The following is a 14,696-nucleotide window of genomic DNA, read 5'->3' as shown; positions in this document are numbered from 1 at the left end:
ATGCTAAGCCTAGGCTCATTAGGTGGGTGTTGCTTCTTCAGGAGTTTGATTTTGAGATGAAAGAGAAGAAGGGGACGGAGAATGTGGTAGCTGACCATCTTTCACGCCTCCCTCCTGACAATCTGGAGGAGATTCCTATCGAGGACGATTTGAGAGAAGAAGCCTTGTTCGCCATTCTGAACAATGAGGTTCCATGGTTCGCTGATTATGCAAATTATCTGGTTGTGGGATTGAACCTCATGGTTTTACTTCCCAACAAAGGAAGCGGTTCTTTAAAGAAGTTTCGAGGTTCTACTGGGATGACCCGCTCCTTTTTAAGAAGTGTGCTGATGGCGTGTTTAGGAGGTGTGTTCCTAATCATGAGATGGCCTCGGTTTTGCATCATTGCCATACTTTGGCATGTGGAGGACATGGTGGAGCAAGCAAAACTGTTGCTAAGGTGCTCCAATGTGGTATGTTCTGGCCAACATTGCATAAGGATGCCCGAACATTTGTGGTGGCTTGTGATAGATGTCAACGGAGTGGTGGCATCACAAAGCGACACGAGATGCCTCAACAGAACATTCTTGAGGTTGAGCCGTTTGATGTCTGGGGGTCGACTTTATGGGCCCATTCGTTCCTTCCTGTGGGAATGTATATATTCTTGTTGCGGTCGACTACGTGACCAAATGGGTGGAAGCCATTGCCTCTCCCACCAATGACCATAAGGTAGTCACCAAGCTTCTGAAGAAGATCATCTTCCCTCGATTTGGGGTGCCCCGTGTATTGATCAGTGATGGTGGTTCACACTTCGCCAAAAAGCAATTAGAAGCATTATTGAAGAAATACGGGGTGAATCACAAAGTAGGTCTTCCTTATCACCCCCAAACACAAGGCCAAGTTGAGGTTTCGAATCGAGAGGTTAAAAATGTTCTTGAGCGTGTGGTCAATAGGACACGAAAGGATTGGTCTTTGAAACTTGATGACGCTCTTTGGGCTCTTCGCACGGCTTTCAAGACGCCCATAGGCACCACTCCCTATCGCCTTGTGTATGGCAAGGCATGTCATTTGCCGGTTGAGCTTGAGCACAAGGCTTGGTGGGCAGTTAAGGAGCTCAACATGGATCTACACTTGGCGGGAGAAGCTCGAAAAGAAAGGCTAGTAGAACTGGAGGAATTTCGTTTTGACGCTTATGAGAGTTCTAGACTATACAAAGAGCAAACGAAGAAATGGCACGACAACCGGATTCAACAACGAGATTTCCGGGTTGGGGACAAAGTCTTGTTGTTCAACTCAAGACTAAAGCTTTTCCCCGGAAAGTTAAAGTCAAAGTGGTCGGGTCCCTTCTCCGTGTTGAAGACTACTCCTTATGGGGCTTATGAGGTTATGGGTGAGAACGGTCCATTCTGGGTGAACGGTCAACGATTAAAGCTCTACCATGATTCGCATGCGTTGGCTCCATTGGTTGCTTGATTCTTCGCTCACCTGAGCGACTCTCATGATGGATGTATCCTTTTTAGTCAAGCTAATGACTTAAAACAAGCGCTACACGGGAGGCAACCCGTTTCTCTTCTTTCCTCTCTTCATTTCTTTTATTTTTCCTTTGTTAGTTATGCTTTTGATTTATCAGTCAGCCATGAGAGGTACATTGGAACATCTGAATTTTTATGAGAAGTTGAGTGAATTGAGTGTTTTGGAGAAGAAATATGTACAAATCAGACGGGTTAGGTGCTCCCGCACTTGCTCAATGTGCGCCCGCACATGAGAAAAATTTTCGAAAAAAAACTTTGGTGCGCCCGCACCTAGACAAGGTGCGCCCGCACCTAGACAAGGTGCGCCCGCACCAAATTTTGCACACGATTTTCAGAAAAAACAGAAGACTTTGGTGCGCCCGCACCTAGTCAATGTGCGCCCGCACCTTTTTAAAAAATTTTTTTTGAAAACAAAGCAGGTGCGCCCGCACCCACACAAGGTGCGCCCGCACCAATTCTGTCGACTGACTTTGTAGAAAACAGTAGACTTTGGTGCGCCCGCACCAAAGCCTACGAAGTTTTTCTGCGAAAAAACAGAAGGGATAGGTGCGCCCGCACCTCCTGTTGGTGCGCCCGCACCAATCATATGTTTTGAAAAAATTTCGGTTGGTGCGTCCGCACCAGGGAGAGGTGCGCCCGCACCAAACCGGCTGGGCAATATTATTTTCGGGCCTCTCTCTCCTCTTTTCCTCATATTTTCAAACTCTTCTCTCACACTCACTCACTCTTTCTCTCTTCCTCCTTTCTAGATCCGGCACTTTACACCCTTTTCCGGCGACTTTCAAGGGCAAATCTCACCAAAATCTTCATCACCATCTTCTCTACAACATTCAAAGCACAAAAATTGGGGGTTTTGCAAGGATTCGATTTCTAGGGTTTCAAAATTGGGGATTTTCATCTCCATGTTGGTAACTCCCTTCTAATCTTTGCTTTTTCATCAATAATCTACTAAATTGGACTTCTAGTGTGTTTTCTTTTAGATTGCATGCTTGTTTTTCCTAATTTCTTTTGATTGTTCATGAACTTTAGTCATTTTTGTGTTTGGTGGTGTGGTGAACATATGCAATTTTTGTGGTTTGTGATAAATTCATAATATTCTTACTTTGTGAGAACTACATTGCTGAAATTGTGAGGTGTTGTTGCTTTATGTGCATAATTGTGGTTGGTTTGGCGAAATTGGCTTGAAAGTCTCTTTGAGTGGTGAAACTCTTGATTGCTAGCAACTTTGTTGCTACTAATTGTGGATGGCTAGCTGGTAGATCTTAGGCTTAGTTTTTATTTTTCTTTTTTTTTGTGTTTTCCCTTTTGTGTGGTTTGATTTTTCTTTTTGTGTGTTTTTGTTTTTTTTCTTTTGCGTGTTTCTTTGTGTAGAGAGTCCGCTTTGTGGTTGTGTCTTTGCAGCAGATCATCACTTCTCCTTCCCTTTTTGCCAAACAAATATTCTTTTTCACCATGGGAAGAAGTGGTGGTGAAGGCTCATCCAGGTCTAAGCGAGCAAAGACGGGGTCTTCTTCACAAGGACCTTCGTCTAGCTCGCATCCCCCTCCCCTTTATGCTCTAAAGTTTCCAAACGCCGCTCATAAACAAATTTTCCAACAACTTTCTGAGCGCACGTTTCGTCCACTAAGTTCTATGACCTCACTACCTGCAACTACCTTAACATCGAGTCGATGATAAGGGAGATGGCAGTAATGTCGGGTTATCGGACTTCCTCATATTCATGAACCTACTTACGATCAACTCACTCTCGAGTTCTTGAGTACGTTGAACGTAAGTAATGTGACAGGTGCTCTAACTATTCAATTTCGCATGTTTAATCAAGCTAGAGCACTGTCTTTTGACGAATTCTGTGAGGCGTTTGGGATGGACCCTCGAGCCCCCTGCGATGCCCCTTTGGGCGTCATCTGGCAGGGATACAATGAGCAAGAGTGGTGGGCAAAGATCACCAATGGTACGACTTCGTTTCGAACGAACTCGTCCAAAGCGTCGGAGATCATCCACCTTGCTCTCCGTACTTCCATAGGATGTTGGTTTACACCATCTTTCCTAAACAGGAAGTCGGGCAGTTGCGGAAGGACGAGCTGCTGGTTCTCTGGTTGGCCACTGACGGGGCTCACCATAGAGCCCGCATTAACTTTGCTGCTCTCCTCCTCAACCGACTGCAGGAAATTCGGGGGGTACAACGGTGACTGGGGAGATTCTTTGTGGTGGCATGGTCACCCGGCTAGCATCTTACCTTGACTTGACCGATGACTTGGCTCGCTTGGAAGCCAGCATGCCTACTGTTGGCCAGTCCAACAGATTGGATGGTGCCAGCTTGCAGCAGATGAAATTTCTGCGCAATTATAAAAAGGAAAACTGCATCTGGCTTGTGGGGGGGCGCCTTACTGTCATATAGGGCCCGACTTCGTTTGGGACCTCCCAGCTAACGTCGAAAACCGTTGGCGGGTTCCCCCTGCCCATGACATCCCACGGGCTATCCCCGAGCCCATGCCTATGGAGATCGATCCCCGCGTTCCGAGAGGTCCGAGGCCCGACCACCGCATTCCTGAGAGTGAGGTGGCCGAAGCTTCTTCCTCTCAATCCTTCGACATGGGCTCTGTCATGGCAGCCTTAGCAGATGCAGGCCTCTCAGGAGGCCAATCACCATGCGGTTACGGCTACTCTTGCCGGTATCCGCACCGACCTGGACCATGTGTCTAGGGTGGCTTGGCGCACTCACCTCGCCAATGTCCACTCCGGACATGAGCCTCCCTTCCCTAACCATCCCCACTACCCCCTTCTTTCGACCCTCGAGAAGGGCCATTTGAGGAGCCTTCATTCCGTCCTTACCCCACTACCCATCCTACTATGATGGGTCCTCTGGTGGGTATTTCCCCCTTACCCCCTCCCGATGGGGGGATGGTGGAACTATTAGGAGCTTTTCCTAACCCCCCTCCCTCTCCCTCCTTTTGCAACTCCGAGCGCGGAGTTTTGCTTAAGCTTGGGGGACTTGCTTGTATGTCTATATCTTAGGGAGTTTCGGGGTCGTAGACGGTTAGAAGTTAGGGGCTCATTGGTTCTCGGTTGTTATTGGTGATTGTTTCTGTTGTGGTATTGACATCCTCCACCCCTGCTGACTTCTCTTCACATGTACAGCTGTGCTTTGGTAGTTTCTTTTTGTCATATCCTTTTGCCTAAAAAAAAAAAAAAAAAAAAAAATTCTGCATTTAGGATAGCTTGGTTGCATGCATGATTTGTGGCTAAAGAGTTCATGACTTGATTGGAAGACCTTCCTTATATTAGACTTGATGATTTTGGAAGCCCTGTTGTGACTTTAGGCGTCTTTTGAAACCAATAACTTTTGGTAGAGTCTCTTTGAAATTAGGCGAGTTGGATGAATGGATTGCCTTGCCCCTTGTGCGATGAATCCCGAAGGAGGGCCAAGAACCTCGTAAGACTCACTCACAACCCTCACCATTGATCGCCTAACTTGTGACTTGCATTTTAGCTCCCCAAGATTACATAAGACGAGCCTCTAGGAGAATGATTTAGGGCGTTTCTTTTGCTAGTAATAGGAGCTACAGAGCCAAAAGCTTGAATACCGCATAATATTCGCTTCTCAACCCATCTGAGCCTTTCTATCCTATTTTTGCTTAACCCACATAATGAGTCATGGCCAAACTTTCCCCAAAGTGGAGTACATGTGTAGTTTTTGTTGAGTTAAGTGGTTTTGATATTAAGTCTTGGTTGAAAGAGAGTTAATGTGCTTGTATGATGGTAAAATTGAAAAATTTGTGAAAAAGAAAGACAAAAGAAATAAAAGAAAGAAAGTTCTTATTGTTTGATTTGGTTTATTATTGAAAATGAAAAGAAAGAAAGATCAAATTGATGAGAAAAAGGAAAAAGTTCACAAAGTGAAAAAGAAACAAGTGAAATTCAAGGATATGTGTGAGAGTTCTTTAATTGAGAATAGTGTTAGGACTAGCTTGGGGAGTATTTACCCCTAGTTGTACTCCACTTACCCTTTTTGCACCACATTCCTAGAATATGATCCACACCCCTAACCTAGCCCCGTTACAACCTAACAAAGCCCTTTTGACTTCTAGATTGGACTTGATCTATTTAGTAGTGGCGGGTGAGATTTTGTGCAAGTCATGATGAGGGTCATCAAAACATGGTAGAGGCGAGCAATTATGGTTGAGCATCCCTAGGGAGGAGTCAAACTTGGGTCTTGGAAGTGGAGAAGAGTGAGAAATCATTCTTGGAAAGCTTTCTTTCAAAAAGACTCGGTTGATCGGTGGATTGAGACCTTAGAGTCACTCTTGTGCTTCCTAATCATCTTCCCTCTTGTGTTTGGTTGGTCTCCTAAATCTTGATATGAACTCATTTAGCTTGCATGTCATGTTGTAACCTTGCATTTAGAGCATATAGGTTAGGTTGTTGCATGTTTCCCTTTCTTTTTATTCTTTTTTTTCTTTTTCTCTCCTTCACTCTCATTCTTGGTTTACTTGAGGACAAGCAAAACGTAAGCTTGGGGGAGTTTGATAAGTGCGTTTCTAACGCACTTTATGACCTTCTTTTGGCTTGTTTTAGCTCCCTTTCCTCCTTTTCTTCCTTCTTTCTCCTCACTTTTCCCTTCTATTTCATTCACGTGATCATACTTGGTCATAGTGACATTTTGCTAGATTTTCGATCTATTTCGATCGAATTTCTAGCACATATGCTTTCACCATGTTTGTTCGTGTTTCTATTGCAGGTATTGCCCTCTTCGGGGTCGAGAAATGCGAGACATGGCATAAGGGATCGAGCTAGAGGCTGAAAGGTAGCCTGAGGTGCGCTTGGTATGCCCCGCACACGATGGTGGTGCGCCCGCACCATCGACCAATTCTGGAGCACAAAACAGACTACATTGGTGCGCCCGCACCTTACATTTGGTGCGCCCGCACCTTCATCTGGTGCGCCCGCACCATTTGACGAAGAGAATTCCACCCTGAGGCAGAAGACTCAGGTGCGCCCGCACCTGAAGTTTGGTGCGCCCGCACTTGAGCAAGGTGCGCCCGCACCTCCTTTTGGTGCGCCCGCACCTCACGATCCGGAAAAAAACAATCGATCATTAAACCCTCTTTTCGAGAGGAGTTGGGAGTTACGCTTTATTCTATCTTTCACACAACTTTTTAGGGTTTTGTATTCGAGAGAAAACACTTGAGTTTTCATTGGTAATTGAGATTAGAGATCAAAGTTTGTGATTCGATTTACATTCAAGGTACTTTTTATTCAATTCAATTCAAAGTTTTAGTTTTTATTTCATTCTCTTTGTGTTTGTTTATGTTCTCATATATTTAAGATCTTCATTCTCTTAGTTTATGAATTGCGTTTTTCATTAGTTTAATCATTACTTAATCATGTTTAACCTTAGATTAGTCATAGATTTTATGTTTAATTGCTTAAACTCCATGATTAGTGAGTAGTTTCATATCTAGGGTTAGGGTGAAAGTATGAATTAGGTTTTAAAAATGTTGTTGATGTGATTGTGATGTATGGAGAAGTTTATGCATTGATCTTGGTGTTTTGAGACCTTAGGATAGATATTGATCACATTTATACTTTGGTATTTTGATTTCAAATATTTTTAAATCGGATTTTGAACTCTTTTATCATCCCCAAGAGTCAACTTAATTTCCATACCAAGATATTGGATGGAAATTAAGGGGATCCTTCATTAGGGTTTTCCAAACTTATTGAATCTCTTAATCAATTAACTAAAGACCATTCGAGAGAGGATTTAGTTGATAGATTAAGCGATTACTCTTGAGGACCATTCGAGAGAGGACTCGAGTATTTTAGAGGAGAACTAAACCTTGCATAATCGTCTTCGTCGCTCCATAATCGCATTAACAATCATTATCCATTCTTATTCATACTAGTAACCTTAACTCTAGTGTCTTTTATTTGATATATAAAAACCTCTTATCAAAATCAGTTGCTTGTTCTTGTTATTAGTTAGTCTTAATTGATACCAAAACTCTTTCAAACCCCCAAAAAACTTCTTCAATTAGGCAGTCTAGACTTGTTAGACTTTAACCAATCCCTGTTTCCCTGTGGATCGACCCTTGACTTGCCCTTACTATCCTCTTAGTAATTGCTTGTTAGGACTACAAATATTGTTTGGAAAGCGGTTCTTAGTGCCTGAACGACACACTAAAAACCTCTTATCAGTGGAAGTAAGGGAAGGGGCGACAACTATCTGGGGGGAATAGGGCAACTCTGTTAAGGAAAAAGGTCAGTAGAGGGGATGGGGTGGGGTCAGGGGTGGGAAAGGGAGAAAGATAGTGGAGGGGGAGCAGGAGAGAAGAATGAAATGAAAATGTTATGATAGTGCATATATTTAGGGATGTAATTAGCAATATACTAGGCTTGATTTATGGGATTTGTTAAGATAGTTTCCTAAACTCCCATTCCCTTGTACTATACATATACTCTTTGATCATGAATGAAAAAGGCAATCAAATTGAGAATCACAACATTCTTGACATGGTATTAGTTTAACCATTAATCATCATCGATCTTCTCCTCTCTAAACCGCCACTATGGTAGGAGATGACAACCCCACCCCACCACCACCAAAACTTAACTTATCCGCTCCCTTTTATCTTGGACCCCAAGATTGACCTGAAGGCTTTATAACCCCGATCCGTCTTCATGAAAATAAATTTGATGATTGGGTAAATGATGTACAAATGGCGTTGGAGGCGCGTCGTAAATTCGGTTTTCTCGATGGAACTATTACTGAACCTAAGCCTCCCTATACGACCTCAGACGGGTCCAAAATACATGCTATGTTGGTGTCCTGGCTAATGAATACAATTAGCCCCGAAGTTAAATCTTCCATCTCAAATACCCAGATGCTAAGCGCTTGTGGGACACTTTCAAATCTCGCTATGCCATCATCACTGAACCACGCATTCACCAACTCTATTCTTCCATTGCTAAGTGGGAGCAATCTCGTACTATGACCCTTGCGGCATACTACGCCAAACTTAATTCCTTGTGGGAGAAATTGCATCATCATGAACCCATCATCACATGTACATGTTGTTCACAATGTACTGCTGCATCTCAACATGAAGCTCGTCGGCAAACTAGTATGTCACGTAAGTTTCTATGGGCTTGTATTCTGATTTTCACTCAAACACTCGTGTAAATATACTTTCTCAAGACCCTTTACCATCACTTGAACGAGCCTATCAATTGATGGTTCAGGATGAAAGAGTTTGGCTAGCCAAGGCACTACCGGAAGATAAAAGCACCGATGCCGCTCTCGGTTTTGCTCTCCACATTGCTCCCGGTGCTGGTTGCGGCTGCAGCCACCCCGACAACTCTCACCTCCTATGTACTCATTGTCATAAACCAGGACATGAGGCCACTACTTGCTGGGAATTGGTGGGACGCCCTGAATGACTTGAAGAAAAAATAAAAGCATGTGCAGCTCGTGCTACTGGTCGTCGTCGACCACCTGTTCATGCTAATGCTGCCGCGACATCCTCCAGTATTGCTGGCAGTAGCCCTTCTATTTTCTCCCCTGAGTAATGGAAGGCCCTCACTGGTCTTATCGGTAATATAAAAGTGTCTGATGATCGCTTGACATGTGAGTTTAATCCTTTATTTTGGATTATAGATACTGGTGCCACTTATAATGTTTCGAGCCATGTTGAATTTATGTTTGACTTATTTGATATTGTGGATTATCCGGTGAGTCTTCCTAATGGTGACATTGTCATTCCTAAACAAGCGGGTTCGGTTCGTTTATCCGATTCCCTAACTCTTCACCATGTTCTGTTTGTCCCTCATTTAAGTTGCAGTTTAATTTCAGTATCTCAAATGAATGATGATTTGCAAAGTACTGTCACATTTACTTCCTCTATGTGCTATTCAGGACCAGTCGAGGGCTCTGATTGGAACGGAAATTAGGAAGGATGGACTTTATTACTTCAAAGAGGTTGATTCTGTGCAGCATATCTTAACTAATTCCGCTCTTTCTCTCATGGATTTGTGGCATAGACGAATAGGACATCCTTCAGAGAAAGTTGTCAAATTATTACCCCCTTGTCGGCATTCTAAAGGTAGCCTAAATAAAGCTTGCGAAATATGTTTTCAAGCTAAGCATTCTAGAGATTTATTCCCTACTAGTGCTACTGTTTCCACTAGGACTTTTGAGAAAATTTATTGTGATTTGTGGGGACCTTACAAACATCCCTCCTCTTGTGGTGCCAGATATTTTTTTGACTTTGGTGGACGATTTTTCCCACACCGTTTGGATTTATTTGTTGATTGATAAGACATGAGTTTTTCGCATGTTTATGTCCTTTGTTGCTATGATTGATCGTCAGTTTTCCCAAACTATCAAAATCGTGCAAAGTGATATTGGCACCAAATTTAATTGCTTACATGATTATTTTATGGCAACGGGCATTCTTTTTCAAACTTCTTGTGTGGGAACCCCTCAACAAAATGGTAGAGTTGAAAGAAAACACCAGCATATATTGAATGTAGCTCGTGCCCTTCGTTTTCAAGCTCATTTGCCTATTCATTTTTTGGGGGAAAGTATTATAGCTGCCGCTCACCTAATAAACCGCACCCCTACTCCTATATTAGCCAATAAAACTCCCTTTGAAATTTTATATGGTCATCCTCCTTCCTTTGATGCTATTCGTATATTTGGATCTTTGTGTTTTGCTCATAATCAACGAGCAAAGGGAGACAAATTTGCTAGTCGAAGTCGAAAATGTTTATTTGTTGGATATCCTTTCGGCAAAAAGATTTGGAAACTTTTCGATCTCGATACTTGTGAATTTTTTGTTTCACGTGATGTTAAATTTTTTGAAGAAATTTGTCCCTTCCGTGAACCTAAAACTGCTAATATAGTGCCGGAAAATATCGTAGAGATGAATGGTGACATTTATGTTTATTTTGATGACTTTATGGACCTTGTGGAGCCTCCTCTACTGCCCCTTTCACCTAGTGACCCAACTCGTAACCCTCCCAAGCCAAACACAAATCTCGGTACTCCCTTAAACACACGTTCTGACCAAGAGCCCATCATTGATCCCGAGCCCAATTCTCCTACAAATCCCTTGGCCCATCATACCAACCCTCTCCTCACTCATAATTACACGGAGCCCCCTATTACTTGTCCCCCTACACCTGATGCACCTATTTGGCCCAATAATTCAGCACCTGAGCCCACTTCCCCAGCGTCTGACTTTATTTCTTCTTTGCCCATGCCTGGGCCTCAGTCTACTGGGCCGTCTGACAGCACGGTTGATGATTCCATTCATCTTGGACGTGGCTTGCGGGTAAAACAGCCCTCGGTTCTCTTGCGTGACTATGTTACTCACACGGTGCAGGCTAAAAGTCCATCTTCCCCTTCTCTGGCTTCCTCTCATCCCTCAAGTACTCCCTATCCTATAGCACATTATATAACTTGTGACAGTTTTCTTTGCCATACCGAAATTTTCTTGCAGCGATTACTACAAGTCAGGAACCACACTCTTTTAAAGAGGCCATGAAAGATGCCAGTTGGCGAGAATCCATGAATAATGAAATTCGGGCTTTGAAAGAAAATGGGACTTGGACAATGGAGCTCTTACCCCCAGAAAAACGTGCTTTGGGTAACCAATGGGTTTATCGGAATAAATTTAATTCTGATGGGACTCTCGAACCCCGGAAATCTCGTATTGTTGCTCTTGTCAATTATCAAACATAAGGTCTTGATTAATTACACAAAAACCTTTGCTCCTGTTGCCAAAATGGTGACGTTCCGCAGTTTTCTAGCTATTGCTGCTGCTAAGAATTGGGAACTCCGTCAGATGGATGTTCATAATGCTTTTTTACACGGTGATCTTGAGGAAGAAGTTTACATGAAGCTTCCTCTTGGGTTTGAAGCTTCAAATCCAAACATGGTATGTCGTCTTCGGAAATCTCTATATGGTTTGAAGCAGGCTCCTCGATGCTGGTTTGCCAAACTAGTCACTGCCTTGAAAGGGTATGGGTTTCTTCAATCATATTCTGATTACTCATTATTTACATTCACTCGTGGCTCTATTCAGATCAATGTCCTTGTGTATGTTGACGATCTTATTATTGATGGTAATGACTCTGCTGCTTTAACTACTTTCAAAGCGTGTTTGAGTGATTGCTTCCGCATGAAAGATCTTGGCTCTCTGAAAGATGTTCTTGGCATTGAAGTTGCTTGTAGCTCTTTGGGTTTGTTCTTGTCCAAAAGAAAATACACTTTGGACATTATCTCTGAATCCGGTCTATTAGGGGTAAAACCATGTGGTTTTCCTACAGAACAAAATCATAAGTTGGGTCTAGCAAATGGTGCTTTATTTGACGACCCAGAAACTTATCGATGACTTGTGGGTCGTCTCATATATCTGGCTGTGACTCGTCCCGATCTTGCTTATTTTGTTCATATTCTGTCTCAATTTATGCAAGCTCCTCGAATGGAGCATTTGGGAGCTGCTTTACGGGTGGTTCCATACTTGAAGGGTACTCCTGGCCAAGGTATCCTACTCCGTGCCGACAGTGATTTGACCTTACAAGGATGGTGTGACTCTGATTGGGATGCATGCTTGTCCTATTACTCGGCGTTCTCTCACTGGTTGGCTTGTTTTTCTTGGTCAGTCTCCCATCTCCTGGAAGACCAAGAAACAACACACTGTCTCTCATTTGTCGGCCGAGGCTGAATATCGCTCTATGGCGGCCTTCACTTGTGAATTGAAATGGCTCAAAGGTCTTCTATTGAGCTTACATATTACTAAAATTCTCGTGTTCCATGAAAGGACCAAGCATATTGAAGTTGATTGCCACTTTGTTCGTGACGCAATCAATGATAGTCTCATAGATCCTTCTTATGTCCCTACTACAGCTCAATTGACTGATATTTTTACAAAGGCTCTCGGCAAACACTAATTTGATACTCTACTCTCCAAGTTGGACATTCAAATCCCCATGCTCCAACTTGAGGGAGAGTGTTACGATAGTGCATATATTTAGGGATGTAATTAGCAATACACTAGGCTTGATTTATGGGATTTGTTAGGATAGTTTCCTAAACTCCCTTGTACTGTACATGTACTCTTTGATCATGAATGAAAAAGGCAAGCAAATTGAGAATCACAACATTCTTGACAGAAAAAAATGGAGGAAGAAGAACCAGAGCAAACAAGGAAGAAGAAGTAAGTGCCATGTAAGCAATTTACCTGTACCAACAAGTGACTAACCGGTCACGCCCTAATGGAGAAATTTTGGGAAAAATTTTGTATTATTTAGAAATAATCAAAAGTTTGTATTATTCAAGAGAACGGGGAAATTTTTTTATTATTCTAGTTAAAAAATTCAAGTAGTTATTAATTATGAGATGAGGTTGTCAATTAATCCATTTGATCGCGTTTTCTGGTTGGATAAGAAAGGTTTATGGTTCCCCTAAAAAAAGAAAGGTTTATAGTTCCCCTGAAAGAAGAAAGATTTTTAGTCCTATAAAAAGAAGGTTTTTAGTCACATAAAAAAATTAGAAATGTTTTTAATCCTATTAAAAAAAAAAGTTTTTACTTTTTAGTCCTATAAAAGGTTTTTAGTCTAATTCAGGAAATCTTTATACATTTTTCTGAAAAAAAAAGAAAGAAAAGAATTATCTTAAAAAGGCGGCTGTACGGGCAACAGGTACTTGTATGAATAAGGTTTAGTCATCACTCATCAGTCATACAATAACATTCTTTTGACTCCCCATTCAACGACAAAATTTAACGGCAAAACAAGAACGACGAAACAAGAAACTTCAGTTCTAGGTAAATATATCTCCTTAATCTCTTTTCTTATAATGTTGTTCGTTATTTAGTTTTGTTTGATCGAAATTTCTTCTCATCAACTGAATTTTACTTTTTATGCAAGTAAGAAGTTAAATGAATGCTTAGTTAATAAATAATTCGTATAAGTTGTTTCTAAAACGTATGTTGTTCGAATTATTACGCATTTTATTCATGAAATTTTTGCAGTTAGATTCTTTTTTTTTTTTCTTCCTAATGCTGTTCAAACATTAGTTTCTTTTCATAAAATTATGAAATTATTCATTTCTCAATAGAACAATTATTACATTCAGTAATGAAGATATTAATATGTTATAATGAATATATAATATGATCAAATTAAATATTGCGACTGAATGAGAATTGGGTTATGAAAGGAAATATACATTATCATGTAACTTTAATTATACGTGATGCATGGAAGATTTTCGTTAGTTTATCAACTGACATAGAGGGAGTAATTGATGTTGTGATTTTTGTATGTACATTCTTGAATCTTGATGGCCTTTTACATGAAGTAATATTCATCTCTACATGAAACTTTAATTAGTTTATCTTTAAGAGTTTGTTTAATTTATATGTGTAGTATAATGTCTTTTGTTACAATCTTGATTTTTGTATGCTAAGGTTTGGTTGTGTGTGTCCATGGCATCATCTCTAACAATCTGCATTTTTTTTCTCATCAATTCCGTGATAGATTACTTCGTTTACAATATGAGTAGTTCGATCATATAGCATGATAATCTTTATTCTTAAATAATGATGCAGATAAACTGATAAAGAAAGGATGGTGGATCGGATTTCAGAATTGCCAAAAGAAATCATCCACACTATTCTATCATTTCTTCCGATCAAAGATGCTGCTCGAACACGCACTTTTTCTAGAGCCTGGGAAAATAGATACCGCGATTCACACGAATATTTCAGAAATGTGCATTACGACCATCACTCATAAGTATTGAAAAAACTGCTTAATATTGAAGGTGGTCAAAAAGAGCCAACAATTCAAGAAATAAGGGACAATTTCATGGATTATGCATCTAATGACTTGCTCCGAAAAATTCAACAACAGACTCTAGTGCTAGAATTAGCATTCAACGTAGCTGTAATTGGCTCTGAATGTGATGGTGTTAATCAGTTTATGGAGTTGCTTCAAAGAGTTAAGGTTGAGGAGCTGAGAATGTTTGTGCAATCACAAGACTTTCGTGTTTTACGAGGTTTCTTACCGGCAGATATATGTTACGAAATTCCCTACTCATTTTTAATGGGTTCCAGATGGTTGAGATCTCTTAGTGTAGGAGCGTGCAAATTCAGGGCTTATTTAACTATAAATGAA

This window comes from Beta vulgaris, chromosome 7, assembly GCF_026745355.1.
Source record: "Beta vulgaris subsp. vulgaris cultivar EL10 chromosome 7, EL10.2, whole genome shotgun sequence".
Lineage (NCBI taxonomy): Eukaryota > Viridiplantae > Streptophyta > Magnoliopsida > Caryophyllales > Amaranthaceae > Beta > Beta vulgaris.
The sequence above is the reverse complement of the archived record's forward strand: the minus strand, read 5'-3'. Positions refer to the sequence as shown.